The sequence below is a fragment of the Crocuta crocuta genome, unplaced genomic scaffold, assembly GCF_008692635.1.
Source record: "Crocuta crocuta isolate KB4526 unplaced genomic scaffold, BGI_CrCroc_1.0 scaffold112, whole genome shotgun sequence".
Lineage (NCBI taxonomy): Eukaryota > Metazoa > Chordata > Mammalia > Carnivora > Hyaenidae > Crocuta > Crocuta crocuta.
Window position 1 is genome coordinate 4404250 of NW_027528818.1, and position 27363 is coordinate 4431612.

Sequence of the window (27363 nt, forward strand, 5' to 3'; positions counted from 1 at the left end):
CATTGCCTTTCTAGAGAACAGTCTCTGAAGAGGCTGGATCAGCAAGAGAATTCAACTGAGTGCATCGTAGAGACTTTGCTAGCAATGATGTAAAATTCTAGGATCTGCGATCTGGTTTTCTCCCTCTTATCTCAGACAATTCTGAAACATGTTGTTGGAAGAGGTTTTTTTTTTCCCCTAGAAGGTGAAAAAAATGATTCTGGACATATAAGCGTGTTTTACTGGTGACGAGTATAAAAGCTGAGTGAGGATGTGTATTTCATATTCTTTTTTTCTCCCTTCCTCTCCCTCTTCCCCTCCTTCTCTCCCTCCTCCTTCCCCTCCTCTCTGCCTCTGTGTGTGTGTGTGTGTGTTTGTGTGTGTGTGTGTGTAGGAACAGATAAATAGGGAGAGGGAAGGGTAGATGTAAAAAGAAGGGGCAGTAGAAAAAATTTGCAATATAGAGGAAGGAGAGAGTAAAGGGGAAGTTTTCCAAAGTGCACACTCTTTGTCGTGTCCTATTTATTCACTTGGGCTGTTGGCCTTTTATTGTAACAAAGATGCATCTGGGGTGCCTGGGGTCTCAGTTGGTCAAGCATCTGACTCTTGATTTTAGCTCAGGTCATGATGTCATTGTTTGTGGGATTGAGCCCCTCATCATGCTCCGTGCTGGGTGTGGAGCCTGCTTGAGAGTCTTTTCCTCTCCCTCTGCTCCTCCTTTGCTTACTCACATGCGTGTGGCTTCTCTCTCTCTCAAAACAAGGACCTGTTTTATTTTTTTAAATTTTTTATTTTTAATTTATTTTTGAGAGAGAGGCAGAGTGTGTGCGGGGGAGGAGCAGAGAGAGAGGGAGACACAGAATCTGAATCAGGCTCCAGGCTCTGAGCTGTCAGCACAGAGCCTGACACAGGCTTGAACCCATGAACTGTGGACCTGCACTGAAGTTGGACACTCAACCGACTGAGCCACCCAGGCCCCCCAAGGACCTGTTTATTTTATTTGGCATACATAGTAGTTGTTTACGTCTACACACCGGGGTGGAGAAGAGTGTCAATCAACTATGGCCACCTACTGTACGGGTCTCTCTTCAGTATCTCCAGGAATTATTTTGTGTTTTAGTGGGATGTCAAAAGCAGTGCATTGATATTAACTAGATACTATTAACTAGGTACTATAAACTATACACATCTGATTTGGCAGTTTAAGTATATTCCCTTTCCAATCTGGTAAGTATATATGTGTATAGATCATCTGTAGTACTAATTAAATTAATGTCAATATACTGCTTTTGCGTGCACGCACGCACACACACACACACACACACACACACACACACACACTAAAAGCAAGTTGGCCTTAATGATAGTAATATTGAATAAAATAGTAACTAAGGCAAAAATATTGATAGGAATAAAGAAAAATAGTATTTATTACTTATAGGAACAATCTACTAAGAAGATATAGTGATTAATTTGTGCTATATGTATAATTTGTGCTACACTATAGATTCTAAATAAGAAAACCCAGTGGACACCCTGAGGGGTGCCTGAGTGGCTCAGTTGGTTAAGCGGTCATGATTTTATGGTTCATGAGTTTGAGTCCTGCTTTAGGCTCGCTGCTATCAGTGCAGAGAGCCTGCTTCAGATCATCTCTCTCTCTCTCCCCATCTCTCTCCATCCCCTGCTGGTTTTCTCTCTTTGTTGAAATATATAAATAAACTTTAAAAATTGGAATTATGGTTGTCATTGTTTGTTGTTATTTTGAGGGTTTTTGTTGTCACTGTGCTTTCAGTCAGGAATAAGACATCTGTTTTGTGCTGGTTGCATTTTACAGCATCATTATTTCCTACCGCGTTATAGGTTTCATGTCTCTGTGAATTGTAATTCAGTATATAATCTTCTATGCAAGCTACTTTGCAATACCTGGCGCTTAGTGCCTCATAAGTCTTTGTTGAATGTTGAATGATCGCATAAATGAGTGAAAATTGGGAGAGTCATGCTAGAAAGGTTTCTCCCTTCCCTTCCCTTTGCTGTAGACTAGGAGGAAGGGAAAAGTAAAAGGTCCCGAGAGATTCTTACTTAAAGGGCTTTGTCTGTAAACTGAGGGGTTTGCATCCAGTGACCTTAAAGGACGCTTCTAGTTCTAAGTGTCTGGTTCTAGTTTATATCCCTGGGTTTATTGACTATTTCTAGCAGGCATTGGTCTGTTGTTCCCCTAAGATTTACAGTTTTTTATTTTGTTGCCATTGTTTGCCTTGCTGAGAGAAGTTAAAATGGCCAACACTGTTAGAAGCCAAGCCTCCCCTTAAGAACCCTGGGTTATACTCCCACATTCCCCTTACATATTCTGTTTCTCCATTTAGCAGAGGTTCCGTTCCAGGTATCCCCATTTTTGCTTCAAATCTTCTCTGTTCTTTGCAGAGGTATTATCTATGCAGCTTTATGCAAATAACTCCCATAATTCCTTTTTTGTGCAAATTAAATTTACATACCTAAAATTAAGTTTAAACACAGTTGAAGAATTTACTAAAAATATTGTAATAAAAACTATGGATCATTTCTTACTGTAACTATTTCCACTGATAATTTAAATTTCGTGGTGATCATTAGGGTTTCCCTCTATGATCTTAGCCATTTTAGGACCATTTTTCATACATGGCCTCCACAAAGTCTGCTTGCTGGGGGGTGAGGTTTGTAGGAAAATAGGAGAGAAGTATTTGGATCAGGGAATATACTAGCTCAGGCTGCTGTAACCATACCATATAACCATAATACCAGAGGCTGGTGACTTAACAAAAATTTATGACTCGCGTTCTGGAGGCTGGGAAGTTCAAGATCAAGGTGCTGGCAAGGTAGGTTTCACTGAATCCTTACCTCTTGGTTGTAGGTAGTGGCCTTCTTTCTGTGTCCTCACATGGTGGAGAGGGGGGTATGTGTAATCTGGCGTCTCTTCCTTTTTTTTTTTTTAATAAAGATACCAACCCTACAGATTAGAGCTCTACCGTTATGACCTCATTTTAACCTTTATCACTTCCTCATTGGCCCTGTCTCAAACACCATCACACTAGGAGTTACAGCTTTATGTATGAATTTTCAGGGGACACGATAAGCCTGTAGCAGAGAGGAAGTGAAAAGGAGGAAGAAAGAGAGAAGTATGATGGGCAAAGGATTACATGATGAAGGGAAGGAGGACAGTGCAGAAAGGGAGGTCAGGAATGGAGGCTGGGGGCATGATAAGGGGTGGCTGAATTGGAGTTAGTCGAGGAAGTGGACAAAGAGGCAAGTGACTTGGAGTCAAGAGGGACATGGTTTGAGTAGATTCTTCCTTGATCCTTCTTCTTAAGCCCAGCAAACATAGATGCTCTGGAAATCTTGAGTGTGTGCCCCTTTTTGTGTCCGTATTTTCTTGCTTTTCATTGAATAAGTCTGTTGTGTACTTTACCCCCTTGATACAGATGAGGTATAGACTTTAACCCATCTTCTCACTTAGGTTTTAGTCCTTTATTTCAAGCCACTTGAAGAGATTGTCCTAAATCAGGACATCTGTTCTTCAGGCAGGCTCTTGGATCTGTCTTGCATTAGGTTTTATGCATCTAAATGGAAGCCATGTTTCTCCTCCCACCTGCTGATAACTGGCTGTCCTCTCTGTATGTCCGAGTGCCATCTTTCACACTCTGTTGGCATCAAAGCTTACTCTACCAACTACACATATTTTCCCTCCTCTTCTTTTATTCTGTTCTGCAGTGGCATTCGACCAAGCCCATGTGAGATAATTTCTAAATGACTTTTCTTCTTTCCAACTTAACTCCTCTGATGTCTTAAATTCTTAATTACCAAATCACTTTGCTTGAAAATGTCCTGCGATTTTCCATTACACCTGTTAGTCTGGTCATAGGTGAGGTCTAATACCTGCCTCATGGTAGGTGTGTGTTCTAGTCAGAACCAACCACAGCCCAGGATTCAAGTGGCATAAAACCACCAGTTTTATGCTCCCACATTTTGTGGGTCAGGAATTTGGATAGAGCACAGAGGTAATGGCTTATCTGGGCTCTCAACTGAGAAGACCCCAAAGCTAGAGGTGACTTGATGATGGGGCGTTCTGGCACTGTCTTTCCTCATGTCTGGGGGCTTTTGCTGACCTTGAAGACCACCTCTGCGGTGTCAGCAGAGCCCCTACATATGGCTTCTGCATATGATACATCCACCCAGACTAGTTTGGAATTCTTCACAGCATGGTGGCAGGCCCCAAGAATGAGTGTCACAAGAGAGCAAGGCCTTTTTAGGATCTAGCTTCAGAAGTTGCATAGCACCTGTACTGCCCTGTGGGTGGAGAGAGTCACAAAGCTCTGCCCAGCTAGATTCAAGGTGAGGGGACGTAGACCCCTGCCTCTCAATGACAGGAGTGGCAGAGCCCATTGTCAGAAGAATGTATAGGCTGGGAGGTATTGTGGTGGCATATTTGTAAAATACGGTATACCACGCTGTGCAGCCCCAGTGCTGCCAAAAAAGGGATCTTCATTTGAACCAGTTAGTTGTCTCACCTCTCTGTTCTTCAGGCTTATTCCTGAGCCTACACTCTGCTTCTTGCTGTCTCTGTGCTACAGTTGTCCATGACCCTCTTCTCTGCTGATCAGAAGTGTAGGCATCCTCAGTCCCCAGCTCAGTCTGCAGGCTACCAGCCACAGACATGGAGGGAAAACCCAAGCTCTTCTCTGTTATTTTAAAGGTCTGTTGTGTTTCCATAGTTGGCAAATTTAAGAGACTTAGTTATAATTAAAAGAGGCACTGGGAGTATTTTCAAAATGTTGTATCCCTGGTATCTAGCTTTGTGTTGAAATAATCTATTTGCTCTGCAAGTTCTCTCTCAGAGGGTAAAATGCATTTGGTTTTGTTTCCTGGAGGAAAGTTACAAACTGGATTTTCTTTGTCTTTCAGATCTATAGCATGAACAAATATTTCAGAATATATAGTGTTAGTCCAAACCCAGAGGAATGATAATATAATCCTCTTTTCCATTATTTAGGAGACAGTGATAGTACTTCAGGTCATGGAAACCATTATCTGCTAAGCTGAAGTCATTAAAATGGTCAACATTCAGGAGTTGTAGAGCTGTTATTATTTTCATGCATTTCTGATTCATGCCTAGGAATGAAATGGGTGTGTTATACCTAAATTTAAATCTGATTCAAATTAGGGGAGGTCTTATGCACACCACATTACACTGGTCAAGAGATAGAAATTAGGTGTATTTGTACAGAGGTGGGGATGGGGCACTTATAGAATCTGTTACCTTGACTTCCACTACATTTACAAAGAGCATATTTTTAATCTTTACTCAGTCTTTGCTTATGCATATTTCAGTAAAGCTTTAGTCAGTTGCTTTTATAGCTTTCATAAATGCCTAGAAAGATGTGAGTCATGTAAGAGATTTGTACTATGCAGCTTTGGGCATATACATGTGAATTATGTGTACACATTCTGTCACATTGGCAGAAAGGACTCCACAAACAACTTTGCCCAGCCTCAGGGTCTCTGTGCCTTTGGGCAAAACAGAAGGGACAATTGGAGATGTCTGTCCAGGCTCTCCTCCTGTGACATGGGTTTCCTACTGATCGGGGTCCTCACTGTGCCCTTTCTGCACCCAGTATGTTTTTTTTTTTTTAATGATTTATTTCTAGGAGAGAGAGAGACAGCGTGAGCATGGGAGGGTCAGAGAGAGAGGGAGTCACAGACTGAAACAGGCTCCAGGCTCTGAGCTGGCAGTCAGCACAGAGCCCGACGCGGGGCTCGAACCCACGAACTGCGAGATCATGACCTAAGCGAAAGTCGGACGCTTAACCGACTAAGCCACCCAGGCGCCCCACCCTGTATGTTTTTTATGATGCTGTGTCTCTGTTTGGTTCAATACCCCTTGTAGCTTCAGCGTTGTAACTTCGGACAAGGCAAAGCCAAAATTCCTCACTACACCCAACACCAGTGTATAAATCGAACCTGTGAATAGTTCTAAGCCAGAGTAGAAAAGAAAAAGGAGGGCAAAAAAAGGAAGACTTAGGATTAAGATTGTGACCTTGAACCCAAGGTATTTTCACAAAGTCACTTGATTTTTTTGAGTATGGTTATTGATAGGGTTTTTTTGCTTATGGGGAAAAAGTCAGTATCTAAGGATTTCACTTACTAGTTACACAAATTCAAAAGAGTTGGTTATTTCTCTATGCTTTTTTGGTTGTTGAGAAATCATTCTCTGGTAAGAGGGGAGTTGTGGAGCATTGCTGCTGAATTTACTATCTTTCATGAACCATTCTGATGGTTCATCAGGAGTAAGCCTTTTACTGTGGGATACCTTAAAAATCAGAAAACATAGGGGAGGCTTATTGTTAGACTAGATGCTAAGTATCCACAGGGGGGTCTAAAAAGGTTTGGAAACAAAAAAAATGTGTACCAGTGTATTTTTTTTTTCCAGATTCATTATTGTACACACAGCTTTAACCTAGATATTCTTCATCTGAAGGTTGAAAGAAACCATACTGAACATGGTATTTGCAAATGTAACTAACATACTAAGTAAAAATTTGCTAATGGTTTCTGACACCCTCCCCCATTAGGCACATTTTTTTCCCCCCTGCATTGAGTTAGAAAGGCAGAGGCAAGGAAGGTAAATAGTCAGGATTCGGGAGAGGCAGTGCCACGGTGACTCAGTCAGTTAAGCACCCGACTCTTGATTTTGGCTCATGCCATGTTCCCACATGGTTCGTGAGTTCAAGCCCCACATGGGGCTCTGTGCTGACAGTGTGGAGCCTGCTTGGGATTCTTTGTCTCCCTCTCTTTCTCTGCCTCTACCATTTCCTTGTGCACTCCCTGGTGCCCTCTCTCTAAACAAACAAACAAACAAACAAATAAACAGAAAAGTCAGGATTGGGAGCATAAGGAGAGTTGCCCCCAAATCATTCATCTTAGGACATGAAGACCAGAACAATCAGAAAATGCTAGAAAAAACAGCAGTTGGTGAACCCCTCAATTACCTTGTGCATTGGTTTAAAAGTTACATTGTTTCCAGGAAATATGGCCCATAATGTATACAGCAGGGCAGCAGTGATGTAGGACTCTCTATGTAATCCCTCAATTATGTACATTGCTTTTAGGCTTTTTCAAAAAAGCCTTTAGGGAATATGCTCAATAGCTACTTTGTATTATTTTGGTCACTTTTCCCTGAAGAGCTCAAAACAGCAGAGGAACTCAGAGCTCAAATTATCTTGTTGCTGTGGTGCCTCCACCCGTGTATCGGGCCTAAGCAATTCACCTAAATGGCAAAGCTGAAGTCTGCTTTTGGGAAACAAATGGCATTTGGGTTTTTTGGTGCAAACACATGATTATACTTTGACAGCAAAATAACACTGAATGCAGAGTGGTCCTAAGGTTCTGAGAACCCCAGGGCACAAGTGGAACACTTAATGGTTTTGAAAATTAAACAGAATTCTCTGCAGGGAGTTGAAAACTAGAAGAAAACCCAAGGTGTCTCTATTCTATTCCTATTGAATGGGTGCATGTGCAAACCCTAAGGAAGGACTATTTAAGCTGTTCGTTGAACACACACGAAAGTTGCCTATTTCTAAGGGAATAATTGGTTTTAGAAAACTATTACTCTAGTCTATGGCCATACCATATGTACCCCATGTTGTCTGATCTTGGAAGCTAAGCTGGTTGGGCCTGGTTAGTACTTGGATGGGAGAAAATTATTACTCTAGTTTCTTTCCTTAAATAGAGATGAATGGGTACATACTCTCACATGCATACATATACACATATATAAAATAATAATTTATGGAGTGCCTGGATGTCTCAGTTGGAAAAGCCCGAGACTCTTGATCTCGTGAGTTCAAGCCCCACGCTGGGTGTAGAGATTACAAAAAAATAAGTAAACTTAAAAAAATTCAACTATGATTATTCTAAAAGGTCTTGAACCTTACAGACCTCTGTTCTGTCTTTGCTTATTTTCATTAGGCTTTTAAGTGGTATTCAGGGTTTTTTCCCAATCAATTTTGGAAGACAAAAATTTAACTTTTACTAGGAAAATCTCATACATCTTTTTTTAAATGTTTATTTATTTATTTTGAGAGAGAGAGAGCGCGCAGAGGAGCAGCAGAGAGAGGAGAGAGAGAATCCCAAACAGGCTCCATGCTAACAGTGGAGCTCACACTCCCCAACCGTGAGATCATGACCCAAGCAGAAATCAAGAGTTGGACGTTTAACCAACTGAACCACCAGGCGCCCCAGGAGATTTCATAAATCTTAAGTTGCTCAATCAACTTCATGCACACAGAATTGCTCCCAAGCTTAGACTGATTTGGTTGATAATGCTGTGGTGGTGTCTCTGTCCCATCTGGCACCAGGCTTCAGTTGTTTCCATTTTGGGCAGCATAGGTTTACTTTCGTCTCCTTTATTTCCTGCTCTTATCGCCGGATATAAGCCCCCTTCCGCATCTCTAAGAGTGAGTCGCTTAGCAGATGAAGTTAAGAAGGAGCTCAGAGAAAACACTGGAAGAAGGTGGAGAAAGTTAACCTAGCTCAAAGTAACAGCTCATCTAACTTCTAAAAGCCATTTATCTTAATGACTGATAGCATTGTTTGTAAATTAAAATAGAGTTCTCCAAATGCTGACATGTCCTTAGCCTGGCCTTCCTTTCTGGATTTTGAGCACTGGAGGTGTCATAACCTGTAAGGGCTGCTTGCATCTGACACTACTCTCAAGGTTGACAGTGTCGAAGGCAAGGCGACGAAGCGGTAAATGATCTAGATGGTGATGACTTAAGGGCTCTCCGACTCAGGATGGCCACTTGCCCGAGGGTAATACTTCTGAAGTCCCAGGGCTTCTCAGCGGTAATCACCACACTGGACTCGTGGTCCCGCAAACGGGTCACTAAACCCAGAGCCGTATGAACCGATACCGTTTGGTAATCGGGCCTCTGACCTATGGCCCAAGAGCTGCTCCGCACTTGTGGCAGGGCACCCTGACCTCTGAGGGATTCCTTCTGTTGACTTCCTGTTACAGTCACACTGGACCTTCGCCTTCAGTCTGGATTTTCCCTGCTGGGCACGTGCATCTTCAGTATCCTAGTATCTCCCATCACTGTCAGCCTATCTTGAGAACTAATTCTAATGCCCTCCACAGAGCTGAGCTTAGATTGTAAAAGCTGACACATTTCCCTGTCGCTTTTTTTCACACAAATGTAATTTGTTTAGAGAACGAGAATGGAAGGGGGAGGGGGAGAAGATGCAGTTTCAGTTAAGTAGCTGGTATTTTACATAACAGAACTTCTCCTAGAGATGTTTCAAAAGAGGACATATTTGAGATAAGTAAGGAACACAAAATGAAGCTAATTAAGAAATTAGATGACATGTTTTAAGCGATTGCGGTGCCACGTTTTGACCACGAGAAAAATAATTTTAAATTGATAATAGCAGCTAGTACTGGAGCGGGTGAAGTTAGCAACGTGACCAGGCGGTTTCAGATTTGATGGTGAACCAGAGGTTTCAGTCTGTATTTGTCTTTTGCAGCAAAAGCAAAATAGTAGAGAGCTGGGAGCTTAGTAGTGGAGGCAGAGGGGAAAGGACAGATTTCGGAGAAATCTGAAAGAGACAGTGGGATTTCATTACAGATTATGGAGAGATTTAATGTGCTGTCGCAGGTTACTCTTCCTGTTTACAGCTGACTAATCTGGTTTTCCTGGGAAGGGGTGTTTTTCAAGGGAGAAATATCTTTTCATTTTTTAATTTAGAATATTACCTAAACAGGTCTTTTTTGAATTAGGACTATTTTTTCCAGTTTCCTGTGTGATATACACTGTGGAGCATCTCTCTTACAATTTTAGACAATGTGTATTATGTCCTAACTATGTTCATATGCCTTATTTCATATAATCATCACAGTAGTGCTGCGAACTCAGGACAACTTTTATTGACATTTACCTACAAGGGAACTGAACCTTCAGGGAGATTAGAAATTTGTCCAAAGTCTCACAGGCTTTCTGGTCCAGAGCCTACAGTTTTGATTACTACCATGTAGGAGCAGAATACTAGCTAAATTTCAGGCATTAAATCTGTATACAAGAGTCCTGCTAGGAGACATCATTAGCCCCATTTTACTGATGAGGCAACTGAGGACATTAAGCTAACACGTGGTAGGATTTAAGGTCCTATTGGTCTGTCCTTTCCAAAATCATTGTCTTTTAATTGCTGTATGTGGTGCTGTGCAGACTGAGCTGCTGACAACATCTAATAAAAACAGCTAATTATCCCCTTATAGCACTTACTATGTACCAGCCACTGTTCTAAGCTTTTTATATATATATTAACTCTTTTAAGAGAAGGATCCTGCATGGTAGATATTTTACTTACCATCCCAATTTTCACATAAAGAAATGAAAATACAGAGAGGTTAAGTATCTTGCCCAAGTTCATGTGGCTTTTATGTGGTAAGAGATGGTATTTGAGGCCAGGCAATCTGACTCTAGCAATTGATCACTATACACTCTCTGCAAGGAATGAACATGAAAAGTGAAAATAAGAAAGAAAGAAAAAAAAACCAAACCACCCAAAGCAGCCTTTTGGCTTTCTTGGGAGTTTTAGTGGTCTAATGTTTTTCAGAATAAAAAAAGGCTTAATTTGATTATTGAAAACATGCTGGGATATGCTGAATGCAAATAAGCTGTGGTTGGTGAGAACAGAAAGCCAACATTTTTAGCCAAAAATTGCCCTCTCTAAGCAGTCTATGCATGAAGACTGCCTCACTGTGGCTCAGTACTCCTTATCAGTGTTACAATGAAGTAGTCACATTTCTTAACAAATCATCTGTATTAGAACCTGACAGACTGATAAACATGATGAAACAAAACTATTTAAAAAAATTTGTTATGTTTATTTATTTTTGAGAGAGAGAGAGAGAAAGAGAGACAGAGTGTGAATAAGAGAGGGGCAGAGAGACAGGCAGACACAGAATCCTAAGCAGGCTCCAGGCTCTGAGCTGTCAGCACAGGGCCCAGTGCAGCGCTTGAACTCAGGGAATGTGAGATCATGACCTGAGCCCAAGTCAATATCACAACTGAGTGAGCCACCCAGCTAGTCCAAACAAAATATACTTACTAACTAGCATTATCTTAACTCCATGCCATCACTGTGAGTTGTGCTGAGATATTTTGCATTTGAAATGGAAGAGACTTTTTATGAATCTATCTATAACATCAAACTCCTTTTAAAACTATTTATAGGCACAATCTCCTCTGCTTTTGAAAGCGAGCCCGACAACCGTTGAATATGGGGTAGAATGAAATTGTTTTCTTTGCAAAGCAATGAAGCTTATAAAACATAGGCCCTCCTTTTTCCGCATACCTTGTCAAAAATCTGGCCGTTTCTTGAGTTTTTAATTCTGAGATTTCAGAGAGGAGAGGAGAAGATGGTCACCTGTGTCTTTTATTTCTTGAAGTCCGTGTTGGCCTAGAGTAATCCTGTCACATTTCACATTTACGCCACTGACCCAGGGGGCAGTCAAGTACAGGCATCTTACAATTACATTGGGTCTCATCCTGGGACAGAATACATTCTCAGCCAATGTATGCCGTTTGTGCAGCCTTCCCCGTTTCAGAGCATGATCACATTTTATAAAAAAGATGAGAGCAGACTGCTGTGTTTCTTTTGGGATGCACAAGGAAAAACATTTTTTTCAAGGAAAAAAATGAATTCCTTTTTTCCTGACCAAAATCTGAGAGCTTGATGCTGGCAACAGCTGCTGGGTTTCTTGTTTTGTTTTAAAGCTACTGCAAGAAAAATCAAAGACTATAATTTAGAGAGACAACGTAACCTTGGTGGTGGTCAGGGAGGCAGGACAGAGCCCCAGGCAGAGCCCATTCTCAGCCAGGTCTCTAGCCACGGTGGTTTGCCTTCATCCAGGCACGGGGCCAGGATAAGCAGAACCTCTACAAATGAATCCTGACGGGCAGTAAGAACACCCGCCTGGGGGAAGGGGCGCTTAAAGAAAAGAAGCCAAGATCTTCCCCCCATTGGTTAATTAAATGATAGTGAACTTCATTTTCATGGGCTCTGTTTTTTCATAGCCAGGAAGGTCTCACCTCTGTTTGTTTTTAAGAGAAATTTTTGACATTTATTTTTAAATCACATATAGTAAAATTCTCTCTCTCTCTCTTTTTTTTTTTTTTACATTCCTATGAGCTTTGATAAGGGGAATGTATCAGCACCACAATCAAGACACAGAGCAATTCTATCATCCCCCCCCCAACATTCTCTTGTGCTGACCTTTTGTAGTCCAGTTCTCCCCCTACCTCCATCCCCTGACCGCCATGGCTTTGTTCTCCGCCTTGGTTTTGCTTTTGATGCCCCGTCAGTGGGACCATACGGTATATAACCTTCTGCACCTGGTCTCCTCTACTGAACATAATGCATTTGAGATTCATCCCTATTGTACATATCCATAGTTTGCTCATGGGCGGTATCCTTGTGTATATATGTGCCATAGTTTGTATATTCTTTCACCCACTGAGGACATTTGGGATGATGTGCTAAAAACAAGGCTGCAGTAAGCATTCATGTACAGGTTTGTGTGTGGACATCTGTTTTCATTTCCCTGGGGTCCTTTCTCATCTTGAATGGGCTTAACTCATGGGCCTCCATCCCTCCCCCCTTCTTTTTTTGCCTCTTCTCTCCCAGTATAGTCAGAAGGAAGAATAGTGAGAGCACTTAAAGCACATACATCCCTAGACCAGGTGACTTTTCCAGGGCCCCAGGCTGCTGCTGCTCACATTACGCTTCTTAGATCTGTATTTTGGGGTTTGGAAGGCAAATAGCAATTCCACTGACATCAGGTGGCCAGAGTGGTGATAGAATCAGAGCCGTTCTCTTCTGAATGGGATCATCTTGACCAAGGGAAAGAAGTGACCTTCACCATCATGAATATATTAAGGATTTAAATATAAGCAAAACGGAGTGCCTGGTTACTCAGTTAAGCATCCAACTTTGACTCAGGTCATGATCTCATGGCTTGTTAGTTTGAGCCCTGCGTCAGGCTCTGTGCTGACAGCTCAGAGCCTGGAGCCTGCTTAGGATTCTGTCTCCCTTCTCTTTCTGCCCCTCCCCCACTCATGCTCTGTCTCTCAAAAATAAACATTTAAAAAATTTATGTATTAGAAAAACTTAGAAATAATTTTGTTGAATATTCTATGAAATCTTTTTGTGAATGATATTTGTGTTTTATGTGCAACATATATATTTTTTAAATGTTTATTTTGTAGATTGAGAGAGTGCATGAGCAGGGGAGGGGCAGAGTGAGAGGGAGACACAGAACCTCTCAGGCGGCAGGCTCTGAGCTGTCAGCTCGATGAGGGGCTCAAACTCATAAACTGTGAGATCATGACATGAGCTGAAGTCAGACACTTTTCCGACTGAGCCACCCAGGCACCCCCAACATATTTTTCTTTTTAATCGGAGACTTACAGGTAGAGATCTCAAGAGAGCCAGCCATGCCCATCTGACAAAAGAAAGGTTTCATGGTTGATGGTGTGAGAGAGGGCAGGAACAGAGAGTCAGAGTCCTGACACACATGAAGGTGCTAAATTTTGTGGGAGCAAGAATATACAAAGACTATAAAGCCCAGTTTGAAGTCTTGACAGGAAAACATGTACTGTGAAGGTAGAGAGACAAATCCTAAGTGGCTGATTAAATCCAATCAGATGAGCATATATTTTAGAATCCATGGCTGATCTGATGCTCTGGGTCAAGGAGGAGATGATATGCAGCTATTTTAAGAGAAAATGAAAAGGAAATCTGATCACTGATATAATTGTCTGCAATTTTATAAAAAAGCAGTTTTAATGTAGAAATGAGAAGTAGGCCTAACTAAAGGCTGGTGCAAAGGAGAAATGAATTTGAAGCAAATGGCAAACAGTAAAAAGCATTAGAACACAGTGCACAGGGTCTGGAAAGGACCAAAAAGGATTTAACCTATGCATGTATAAGCTTATTTTATGCAATTTTAAAAAACTTCAAAGATATCTTTAAAGAGTGGTTCCCATTTGAAATTTTCTAAAAGATATGTAATCTTAACAGATATTATGTCTTCATTTTATGAAAACAAGTGATAGTGTAGTCATGTTTCAGTCAGATCTAGAAATATATTTTTATTTATTTTTGAGAGAGAGCACACACAAGCAGGGGACGGGCAGAGAGAGTGGAGACAGAGAATTCCAAGGAGGCTCCATGCTGTAAGCACAGACCCCGATGCTGGGCTTGCTCTCACGAACCATGAGATCATGACCTGAGCCAAAATCAAGAGTGGGATGCTTAACTGACTGAGCCATCTAGGCACCCCTAGAAAAATATTTTTTAAAAGAAAATGTTCTTATGTTAGAGATTTCCCCACCAAACTTCACATAAGGAAAAGTAAGAAGGGATGACAGATTTTTCTGAGTGGTAGGAATGAAAGTATTTTGAAATAGGAGTTCAAAATTCCTTTAAGTCTTATTATAATTAGATGGAGCTCAAAATTATAGAGAAAAGCAATAAGTCAAAAGTCATTATGGATATAAAATTGCATCAGAGGCAAAATAAAACTAAAAACGTTCTCTAAGTGATTTATAATATAAAGGAGCAATTCAGGGAAAAATATAATAAAATTTTAAACCTTTCCTGAGACTGAGATTAAAGGGTATCATTCCAAACAGTAAAGAATAATGGACATCAGCCCTATCCTCATATTGCTTCATTTTGAGAGTTATGACAAAGTGAGCTTGCTTTACTTGGTTAGCATTGGTCTAATGAGAGGTCCAAAGACTGGGGGCCCTGCCTGAGAGCCAAATCTGACCCACTGCCCGTGTTGACAGATAAAGTTCTACTGGAACATAGCCACACCCATTTACTTAGGTATTGTACAGAGCTGCTGTCTCAGTGTAGTACAGAGTTGAGTATGGACCTTGCTCAACTGATGATTGAATTACATTCTGATAAAGCCACTGTAAATTGAAAACATCGTTAAGTCAAAAATTCATTAACTATCCCTAATTTAGTGAACATTGTAGCTTCGCGTACCTGACCTTAAATTGTGCTCAGAACACTTACATTAGCTTACAGTTGGGCAAAATCCTCTAATATAAAGCCTGCTTTGTAGTAAGCTGTTGAATATTGCACGTCATTTTTAATTTATTTTAGAGTGCCCACACATGATCAGGAGAGGGGCACAGGAGAGAGAGAGAGAATGAATCCTAAGCACTGAGTGTGGAGCCCAGCATGGGGCTCTGTCCCATGATCCTGGGATCATGACCTGAGCTGAAATCAAGAGTTAGGCACTCTACTGACTGAGCCACCCAGGTGCCCCTCATGTAATTTTTGTTTTTAAAATTTTTTTTAACTTTTATTTATTTTTGAGAGACAGAGACAGAGCATGTATGGGGGAGGAGCAGAGAGAGAGGGAGACACAGAATCCAAAGCAGGCTCCAGGCTCCAAGCTGCCAGTACAGAACCTGATGCGGGGCTCAAACCCATGGACCGTGAGATCATGACATGAGCCAAAATCAAGAGTCAGGCACTCAACCAACTGAGCCACCCAGGCACGTGCCCCACCCCCCATGTAATTTTTGGAATCTGTGCTGTAAGTGAAGGAATGGTTGTGTGGGAACAGAATGGTTGTGAATGTATTGGCAGTTTACCCTTGTGATCACAAGGCCAATCAGCTCACTGCTGTTGCCCAGCATCATGAGAGAGTATCATCACCAGTGCAGAAAAAGATCAGAATACAAAGTAGTTTCCATTGAATGCCTATTGCTTTTCCACCATCATAAAGTAAAAAAAAATTAAGTCAAACCACCAGTAAGTCAGGGATGGTTTGTAGTTGTAACAGATTATATGGCCCACAAAGCTTCAATGTTTACCTTCTGCCTCTCCAGAAATCTTCCCACATTTTCTCCAGAGTCAGCCCTGGAATCAGGGCTTCCCTTAGTTGGGCAACTTTGGGCTAGATTCGGTTCCCAGGATGCAGATACTGATTTTCATTTCAGGCAGTTTGAATTGCGCTAACAAGATTCATAGACTGTATTTAAAACAGAAGAGTTCCAGTTTGTTAGTTTACAAAGTCAGAAATTGAGGGAAATAGAACAGCTACTGTGTTGGTTAGTGAATGAATAGTCTGTGTTCCCTAAACAAATGTTATCTGGAAGGCTGTTTGGTGTTCACGAGTCAGTGCACACGGATAACTAACTGGTTAAGTCTCCATCATCTGTCGGTTTGCCGTTCCCTGTATCCCAGAGAGCATTCCTGTTTCCTTGCTCACTGGTTTCTGGGAAGGCTTCGCAATGGGAGATGCTAATAGACTGGGGGAGAGGAGGAATCTGGATGTTTCTCTCTTTCATTCTGCTTTTGGTGGCTTCTCTGGAGTGATTTTGTCTGTTTCACGGCTCTGCTACCCTGAGCAGCCTTACCTTTTGGTCCAGATCCCACAGACCAATCCCCACCTCTGGCTTGAGTCACAGGTTTCACTTCTTTTTAAATTTTATTTCTCTAGTCCCAGGAGTGGTAGAACTTCCTACTGACCTTATCTCTAGCTTGCTTCAACCTCCCCTTTTTGCTTTTCATCTTTTCCTGGTGAACCAGTTTCGTTTGTTTGAAATACTTAGAGTGGTTTCTGTTTTTCTGACATGACGCTGACTGGTAGAGGCATCAAGGCCTCTGTCCAGATTTATCCCATTCATATTTTACCCATTCACATTCTTACTGTCAGGATTCCCCTTTTTCTGGTCGTTGAGCACACCTGCCTTCTCTTGTTAACAGTTTACAGTCATGCACCACAACCAGCTAAGCCAGACTTGCATGCCAGCCATCGTGATTGTGATTTCCATGGTGCCAAAGGCCAGTTCTCTGCTTGAAGGATATTGTTTAATATCAGCCACTTCTTAATAGATTTTATTCTCTCTGTATTAATTTAAAACAATGTATTCTCAAAGTTCAAAATCAGTAATTATGCCGAATTATACTGTGGTCCCTGTATGTTGGCTCTGCCTTCCTTTATTGCCTTCAAACTACCAGATTCTGCTTGCCCCAGAAGTCCAGGATGGGGTGAATTGTGGGGACAGTCCTACACTTTTAGATCCTCACCCTGTCCTGCTCTCCTGCCTGGGGCTGCAGCCGCCTGCGCCCGACACTCTGTCAGCCCCACCCAACCCCTGGCCCTTTTTCCAGACCCTCCTTTAGCCTGGACAACCCTATTCATCCATTGTGTCATCACCATTTTCTACCATTTCTAGTCTTCTGTGGAGCTAACCTTGTAGAGATGCCACCAAGCCTGGCTGACAAAAAGGAATTGCATGGAATTTAAATTTAAAAATGTGGACTTGCCTGCCCTTTCTCCCAGGCTTCTTCACCAGGCAGCATATTTTAGTTGGCCACTTAGATCCACGTAGCAAACCAGAGGATATGTTTTTAAAACTTCCCTAAGTATTGTGAGTAGCAGTTAATGATAACATAGACTCGAATCTTTTCACATCTCATTTTATTCCACATCCCCCATGAACCGGGAGTGACAGCATTATCGCTCTGTTATAAAAATTAAGAAACTGAGGCACAAGGATCTAGGATAGCAAGTAAGGGTTGGTCTTCTGACATTTTGCCTCCAGTATGAGGCCTGTATGAGACCTTTGTTTTAAATTAGAAGCATTGGGGCGCCTGGGTGGCTTAGTCGGTTAAGTGTCCGACTTTCACTTAGGTCATGATCTCGCAGTTCGTGGGTTCGAGCCCCACGTCGGGCTCTGTGCTGACTGCCAGCTCAGAGCCTGGAGCCTGTTTCAGTCTGCGACTCCCTCTCTCTCTGATCCTTTTCTGCTCAAGCTGTCTCTCTTTCTCTCTCCTAAAAATAAATAAACCATTAAAAAAATTAAAAAAAAAAAAAAATAAATAAATTAGAAGCATAGGTTACGGAGGAGAGCAAAGGGGGTGCTGCCCCTTCAGATGTCAGGCCTGCCTGACATCTTGTCTCTGGGATGCTCACTGCTGCTTTCCAGGGTCCTGCCTCGGGAGCTGAAAAAGACTGGCTATGGCCATGGAGGGGCCTTTTCTCTCCCTGTCCAGGGCTGTCGCTGTTTTCCTCCCTCCCACTGGGTATTATGTTCTTAGCTGTGCCACAGTAACTGTAGTGAACATCCCCACTGAGTGGAAAGCAGTGCCATGACCAACGTGATGCCCTGATTCCCGAGGAGTCACAGGCTGATGGAACCACTGTGGGATAGTTCTCTGCGATGATGTCATCCACCTTGCTCGAGTCTAAAATAATTGGTTTTAAATATCGAAGCTCTCTTTGTTCTCAGGTTGTGATTCTTGGAGGTGTTTCAGCTAATGCAAAAGGGAGCCAGACTGGATATGGTTCTCATTATGCTCATAGGGCATAATGGTACATTGAGTGCAAATGAGAGTGGGAACTGGTAATAGCTTCGGACAAGGATAGTAAATTAAATGTGCGTGTTTCCTATCTATTTTATACTTTTCATTTGCAAATGTTTCTCCAAAAACTGTTTTAAAACATAATTATATTTGTGATTGGCTTTTGGAACACGTAGAGTGGTTTCATTACTGGACGATGTACAGGTGGCTTATCCCTTGATACTGGGCAGAATGTTTGATGAAGGCAAATTAGCAAAGGTAAACTTTAAATACATCCATGGATATTCCTTTCCTTTTTGTCGCACTGAAACACACATGCCCCAACCACAACGTGCTCCAGAAATGGACATTAGAATTTTCATCATTGTGGACTTAGGCTGTCTCTCTTAGCATATGACCATCGGTAATGAGTGTAGAGACCTTAGCCACAACTGAGGCTCATTAAGACGCAGCTTATCAGAAGTGGTCAGTGGGTCGCCAAAAAAGTTCATCCTTTGGTCATATAAAGCACAGTTATCGGTCCCTTTCAAAATATAAAAACACTTTATCTGTTGGGGCACTTCCTGTTGCATGGCTGTTGGGGGAAAGATCTTCTGATGCCCTAGAGTCTTTCTGCTTACAGGGTGTGTACCAGCAGCTGCCGCTTCACCATCACACAGGATCTCAGGCCCCCAGCTGCTGCAGTCACAATCTGGACTTTAGCAAGATGCTTAGGCAGTTCGTTCATATGCACATGGAAGTTTGAGTAGCAGTGTCCTAGAAGTTGCTTGGATTAAGGGCAGAAGAATCTCTCATTTGTATTTGATATTTTTTTTCTCCTGTAAGAAAAAAAAAAAAAAAAAAGCATTGCCCGGACTCAGGAGTGCCAGCTCTGACACTGTAGCTTTTGGTCTTTGGGACCATATATGGTGTTTGTCAACTACAGCGTTGTCAAGATTTTAGTAGTGGTGAATCACTTTATTCTGAAAGAACAAAAGCTGCCTCCATGATCTCTTCCAATGAAAACATCTGTATTTCCTAAAAGTGTGGAGGTAGTGCTGTTACCCATGAAAATGCCCTTGTACCTCATTTTTTTTTAAGTTTATGTATTTATTTTGGGAGAGAAGGAGCAGGGCAGAGGGAGGGAGAGAGAATCCCAAGCAGGCTGCGTGCTGTAAGTACAGAACCCAGCATGGGGGTTGGTTCCATGAACCTGCGCTCAAATCAAGAGTTAGACACTTAACGGACTGAACTACCCAGGCACCAGGACCGCACCTTATGCCTTTTCAAGGCATGTCTTTTCAAGAACTGTAGATGTATGTTCGTAGGAGAATGTTACCACACTCCTATATTCCAAATTTAGATTTGTTACCTATTTTAAATTAATTCAACTCTAGGCCAGAAAATATCCTGCTTTTTTCCACTAATAAATTTCCTTTCTATCCTCCCGTCCTTGCTTCTCACTGCCTTCATTTTCTGTTTCCTTTTTTCTTGTCTGTAATGCAAAAAGTATGTGAAGTCTTCAGCTTTTGAGCCTTGAAAATGCTACCCAGTTTTTCTTAAAGACAAAATTTATCAGTAATAACCCGGGACACATTTTGTTTACTCAATCTTAGTGCTAAAATTGCCATATAATTTGAGGGACAGAAGCCAGTTTAGTTCACTGAGAAGAATATATCCTGACTGTACCCTAGAGATGGAAAAATATATTTTATATGTCAGTTTTTCCATAGAGATCCTGGATTTTTATCTGTATCCTCAGATGATTGTAAAACTCTTTTTTCGTTTTTCTCTGGGCTTTCTGAGACTTTTCCATTTTAGCATAAAAATCCTTTGAAACATTATCCTCTCTGAACATGAAAATGGGAGTCAAAACCAAAAGCTCTTAAAGGATCACCTTTTAGTAATGTATAGTCAAGTTGTTTGGAAAATAACCAAATAATTACACGGTGATATTGACCAATCAGGAAAACCAATCTAGAGCAATAAGATAAAGGATATTTTCCTCAGTAGCAGGAAGATAATATGCCCTGTATTTAATCAAAGTACCCCACATCTGGTTTGATCAAGACAGCCACTAAATGCTTACCTAGAACTTCTAGTGCACACAAGGTAGTCTGATTGCTTCTATCATATCGACATACCCAGCTACAGACTTTGACATGATGAATCCAAGAAATAATAGCTCATGCAGTCAGTTGCCAGGTTACAATAAAGCCAATCTATTGGAATTTACTGGAACTGCAATAAAACCCATCTCTTTGTAATGTTTCTGATGGGGCTGACCTGTTTTGTCTTTGAAAAAATTTTGACTTTGAATGCTAATAGACTAAAGATGATTTCAAATTTTTGCAAGAGGGTGTATTTTGTAGGCAACTTTGGTCGATCTATATTCATTATTTTTATAAATAATAAGCAAATAATATTATAACAAGTTATCTTATCTTTTATTAAAGCAATTCCACATGAAAACTGAATTAGGCAAACCTTAATCTGTTTGCAAGTCATTCATCTGAAGTTATTTAAAAACCTGTGTTGTACATTGTAGGTACTCAATTTTGATAGTTCAGACTTTATACTAATTTATGCTAGTAGTCAGCAGAGTACTCTATGTTATTGGTGTTCTGTGGTTTGTATGTTTTAGTGTTTTGGGGGGAAATCTGCTTTGCAAAAAATTTTGTAAAAAATATTGGCCGAGTAATATTACAAAGATCTTTTAGCTTCATAAAAGCATTCACAGTGGAATGCTTACTAAGGTGCTGTAATTCTTTGCTTATAAAAATTTAGAACATGGACACTTGACTTAAAATATAAGTTTTGTTTGGGCACCTGGGTGGCTCAGTCCGCTAAGCATCTGACTTTGGCTTAGGTCTTGATCTCATGGTTTGTGAATTTGAGCCCCACATCAGGCTCTGTGCTGACAGCTCAGGGATTCTGTGTCTCCGTCTCTGTCTGCCCCTCCCCAACTCATGTTCTATCTCTCTGTTTTTGTCTCTCTCGGGTGAGAGTTGGGTGGCTCAGTTGGTTAAGCATCGAACTCTTGATTTCCACTCAAGCCACGATCTCACAATTTGTGAGATTTCTCTCTCTCTTTCTCTCTCAAGAAATAAAGTATTTCTCTTGAGAGAGAGAGAGAGAGAGAGAGAGCAGGCACAAGTGGAGAAGGGCAAAGAGAGGAGGGCAGAAGATCCAAACCAGGCTTTGTACTGACCACAGAGAGCTTGATGCAGGGCTCGAACTCATGAACCATGAGATCATGACCTGAGCCAAAGTCGGACACTTAACTGACTGAGCCACCCAGGCGCCCTAAATAAGTAAACTTAAAAAAAAAAAAAAAAGGTTTTTTGTGAATTGTTGTTGTTGTTGTGAATTCTTTTTTTAAAAGAATGAATTTTTTAATTTTAAAAAATGTTCATTCTTGAGAGAGAGAGAGAGAGAGAGCAAGCAGGGAGAGATAGCAGAATCTGTGCTGACAGCACAGAGCCTGACATGGGGCTCGAACCCACAGACTGTGAGATCATGACCTGAGCTGAAGTCCAATGCTTAAGCGACTGAGCCACCCAGGTGCCCCTTTGTTGTGAATTCATGACATGAATAACTGCTTCAGTAGTAAGACATGTTTGTATTTGTGTCTAAATATTTCGGAAGCGTACACAAAAAGTTGCATAAAAGTAGCATTGATCTCCTGTTTTTGGATTAGGTTTCAGTATCTGATTTGCTGTTTGTTCCTTTGTTGACAGTACAGTAATCCCTTTCAATGCATTCTCTATGGAAAGGAAACATTAATATTTCTGCAAAGAATAAGCTGACCTCACACATTATAGAGCTATACTCTTCTGAAATTTAAAGTATATAATTTGCAGAGTGCTAAAATTACTGAGGAGTGAATTAATTTTTTTTACATATATACTGAACAAATGGTAGCTTTTAACAATTACACCTTGCTCTCCTGTTCCGGCATCCAGAAGAGAAGGGTCACAAGGAGAAATAATTTAACAGTAGGAGGAGGAAGTTCATGCTGATTCATCCCTTTCCAAATTGAACACACTTGGATCCGATGAATCAAATAACATTGAAAAGGGTTAGGAGATAATCACAATGAAAAGATTGCAGAGATGAAACTACCCATGCAGAGAGAATGCCTGCAGAGTGTTATTTTAGCTCTAGCAGCTTCAGGAAAGAAAGGCTTTTCTGAGGTTACTGTATAAAGATACAGGATTCCAGCCGATTTCCACATCAAAATAGAGATGGATGTGCTAAGTTGTACGTGGTCTCTGTTCAGAGGATCATAATCAAGATGTATGGCTTTGTGTGGTTAGATGGAGGCCTTACAACTTGAAAGGAGTTGGGAGTTTGATAGACAGAGAGGTGACCATTGATTTCCTCTCTTCGTCATCTTGAAAATGTCGGGGCCAGTTTTTCCAATGTTTGACCTCATAAGTAGAAATGTTATTATTAAAACACTGTGTCTAGTCTATCTTTGAAGAATGAGTCACCGTGAATTTCTTCATGAAGCATTCTTCCTAATTCACTGCTTTTAAAATTTCCCTTCTATTAGGAGGCAGGTCTTAAGTTTTATTAAGCAGTTAGCAACTGGATAAAAAAAAAGTTGAAATATATTACAACAAATGAGAGTTTTCTATATGTAATTCCAGGAACTGTTCATGCTTTAAATATTTTTGAATAGGTTTTTCCTATTTTGAGAGGAGTCAGAAACATTCAGATGTCAGTCTCGGGGAATTCCTTTATGTTGTGCATTTGTCACTTTCCTTCCTGCCTTTCTTTACCTCTCACATACATATCCCAGGTCTGTGGCCACCCCACACCTTCACTGGCAGTAACCCAGGATGCTTATTGCTGAAACCAGAAAAACAAGTTGATCTGAAGACATTGAGCCTTGAGTTATACATAGAACTTATTTAAGAATTGCCAGACTATTAAGCTTGGATTTTATAAAGCCATATTTTGCTTTTTATTTATTAGTTTTTTAATGTGATTCTAATGGAAATATAATTAATTAAAAATTTTTTAAATGTATATTCATTTTTGAGAGACAGAGACAGAGCACAAGTGGCGGAGGAGTACAGACACAGAGAGGGAGACACAGAACTGGAAGCAGGCTCCAGGCTCTGAGCTAGATGTCAGCACAGAGCCCGATGTGGGGCTCGAACTCACAGACTGTGAGATCATGACCTGAGCTGAAGTCGGATACTTTAACCGACAGAGCCACGCTGGCACCCCCTAATTAGTTTTTTTAACGGAGGAAAGCCATGTACAAACATGCTAGTCATAACATTTGACCTCCTAGTATTTGCAACCTATAGGCAAAAATACCAGATACATAGCCAATAATAGTAAGATTTTCCGAACACCTATAGTAGGTGGAATCTTGCATATTTTCTTATCTAGTTCACAGAGGTTCGGTTCCCACCTCTGCCACTTACTAGCTAGTTTTCTCAGATATTAAATGAGAGAATTAATATTTTCTTACCTAATAGGGGCTGTTGCCAGCATCACATTAGTTAAGATAGGCTAAGTGTTTAGCATCTGATGTACAGCAAATGTTCACTACGTTTTGTGGTTATAAAGTAGAGCTTAAACAGTAAAAAGAATTTAAAAATGTTGACCTGGATTGGTTCCATCAGGGCAGTCTGTGTCTTAACTTAGGTTAAGTCAGTTTGTGAAGCTACCAGTCAGTAGCTTGGGACGTTCTGTTCTTACAGTTCAAAGAGCAGGAAAGGCTAAGGCCAAAACCTTGAACTAAAATAAAGGGCGCACGATGGTTGACAACTCAATATTTGGAATTACAAACCCCTCAGCCATCACAAGCAGATCACATGCGCATACACAGGGACACATACGCATACAGGACCACATGTTCTAAATTGTGAGTGTAGACTCTGCAAAGGGAAGAATGCTTTTGAGTCCAGCATGATGACCCATATATAGTGTGTTCTAAACATTCAGTTTATTTTTACTCACAGACCTAGTCTTATCAGATTGCCTCTTGAAGAACTAAAAACAATTTATTATATAGAATATATATTTAATCATATTTAATAAATATTAAATACATATTATGTTTAATAAATATATACTATATAATAAAATATATTAAATAAGTGTATATTAAATAATTATATATATTTATTATATAAAATAAAATAAGTGTCAGCCTCAAACCAGCACTTTCACGGGTGACTGCTTGAAATATAAGGTGAAACAGTCTTTCAGAAAAGCAATTTGCTTATTTTTATTAAGAACTTTAAAAATCCTACTGTCTTACTAATGTAACTTTTGAGACTCTATATATAAGGAAATAGCTTTACACACAACGCTATTTGTTGGCATTTACTTATTAAAAAATAAAAACTTTGACACAACCTATAGAGCTGTAAGGACTGAGAGGGAGATGATTAAGTAGACCTTGTATATGCTGCAGTAGAATTCAGAATTCACATCCTTTGGGGAAGCAGTTCCTTCAGTTTTGAAATTCGGGTTATATCAATGGAGGTGGGTGATATCTACATAAATTAGATCCTTTCATGAGTAGGTAAAATAGGCTAGAAATAAATCAATTTGTTAAGGATTCATTTAATGGAATATTTGTATACGTAGATTTATGAATATTCGTGTATCACTAAAATTATCTTTGAAATGATTAAAAAAAACATATATGATGTTATCTTGTCAGGGGAAGAAAACAGAATACAAAATTTCCTATACAGTAGAATCTCAGCTCTCTAAAGAATGCATAGGATCAGGGGCACCTGGGTGGCTCAGTCGGTTGAGCATTCGACTTCGGCTCAGGTCATGATCTCACAGTTCATGGGTTCGAGCCCCATATTGGGCTCAGTGCTGACAGCTTAGAGCCTGGAGCCTGCTTTGGACTCTGTGTCTCCCTCACTCTCTGCCCCTTCCTGGCTAACACTCATTCTCACTCTGTCTCTCAGAAATAAATAAAAATGTTAAAAAAAAAAAAAAAAAGAATGCGTATGACCAAGGTCAGTTGCTTAGATGCCCTGTTGCTCAGAGATGCTGCTTCTAAGGAGTGATTTTTCATTCCATGTGCTTTTACACATGTATACTTTGCAGACTTGCTATTGTGTGTGTGTGTGTGTATTTCTTTTATGATACAAAGAAATTTAATAGTAATTTTACATAAAACCCCAAAAGGAAAACTCATCGTTTCATGCATTTAAGGAATAGATTTTACTAGTTTTTCTTCACTTTCCTATCTTACTTTTCATTAGACATACTTCATTTTCTTTATGAAAAAACAAAACCTTGTTTTTCTACTCTAGTATAAAAATAAGTCTTCCAAATCTTCAAATCTTAAGAAATCAAAAGGTAACTCAGCCACAGGTTGTTTGAGACCAATATTTAGTTTACTTTTAACAATTATGCAACTCTTTTTTTTAATGTTTAGTTTTGAGAGAGAGAGAGCGTGTAAGTCCACGAAAATGGGGAAGGAGCCGAGAAGAGGAGAGAAAGAATCCCAAGCAGGCTCCACGCTGTCAATGCAGAGCGTGACATGGGGCTTAACCCTACAAACTATGAGATCATGACCTGAGCCAAATCAAGGGTCAGACGCTCAATCGTATGAGCTACCCAGATGCCCCCAGCTATGCAACTCTTAATGCTCTGATTGATTCCTTTTTCCTAAATGCTTCAATAGATTTTAAAATCTATACACTTTGGGGGACGCATTTCCATTACTTTCAAAATTTAGTTTATATCAGTTGTGGCAGAGCCTGCTTAATTCAGATCCTTTTGTGAGTAGGTGGAATATGCTATAATAAGCAAATTTGCTAATTACTCATTTAAACTATGATAGAATACTTTGTGTTAAATTTTTGTAAGTATATTTATTTATTTTGAGAGAGAGAGCGCATATGGGAGAAAGAAAGAGAAAGAATGCCAAGCAGGCTCTAGAGCACTGTCAGTGCAGAGCCTGATGTGGGGTTCGAAACTGTGAACCATGAAATTATGACCTGAGTTGAAATCAAGAGTAGGATGCTGAACTGACTAAGCCACGCAGGCGCACATTATTGTAAGTGTATTATTTCTTTTTTTTTTTTCATATGTTGTTGCCACTGTGTTCTTTAGGCAGTATGAACCTAAATCTGCCACAGTTTCTTTGAAGTGATGGTAATATATTGATATTTTTCTTTGATATGTTGTAACTAACTGATTTTCTCTAAGTCTGATTTCCTTGACATTGAGTTCAGTGGCATTTTCTCACTAATGTGTGTTGTGTTCATTTCTCCTATCTTTTAGATAAGCCGTATTACATTTTGTGTACTGTGAGTCATACTGAACTTAAATAGTGCATACCACTAGTCTGATGATTTTAAAGAATTATTTCTGTTGCTATCATATTAAATATTTGGTAACATTTAGTGTTAGTTAATAAATTCCTTTTCCCAGCATCCTTTTCGTTTAGTATACTTTATTTATCCCAGGGTGTGAACAAATATTTCAATGGCTCAAAGTTTATTTTCTGAAATGCTATGGAAAAAATAGTGAAACCTCCCTGCAGTCATAAAAGATGAGAATTTAGGGGCACCTGAGTGGCTCAGTCGGTTAAGCATCCAACTCTTGATTTCGGCTCAGGTCATGATCTCACAGTTTGTTAGTTCAAGCACTGTGCTGGGCTCTGTGCTGTGTGGAGCCTGCTTGGGATTCTTTCTCCCTCTCTCTCTGCCCTTCCCTAATTGGGTACTCACATTCTCTCTCTCTCAAAACAAATAAATAAACTTAAAAGGTGGGAGCACCTGGGTGGCTTAGTCTGTCGAGCATCTGACTTCAGCTCATGTCATGATCTCACAGTTTGTGACTTTGAGCTCCTCATTGAAAACTCTGCTGTCAGCATGCAGCCCGCTTCAGATCCTCTGTCCCTGCCCCTGCATCTACCCTGGTCATGCTCTCTCTCTCCCTCTCTCTCTCTCTCTCTCTCTCAAAAAAAAAAAAAAAAAAAAA

The 27363-nt window shown here is 40.5% G+C and overlaps 1 protein-coding gene across 1 annotated transcript in view; it reads left to right on the top strand.

The window, feature by feature from the left end:
* Window positions 1-27363, top strand: part of RNF150 (ring finger protein 150) — a 251746-nt gene that overhangs the window by 40727 nt on the left and 183656 nt on the right. The window lies entirely within an intron of this gene.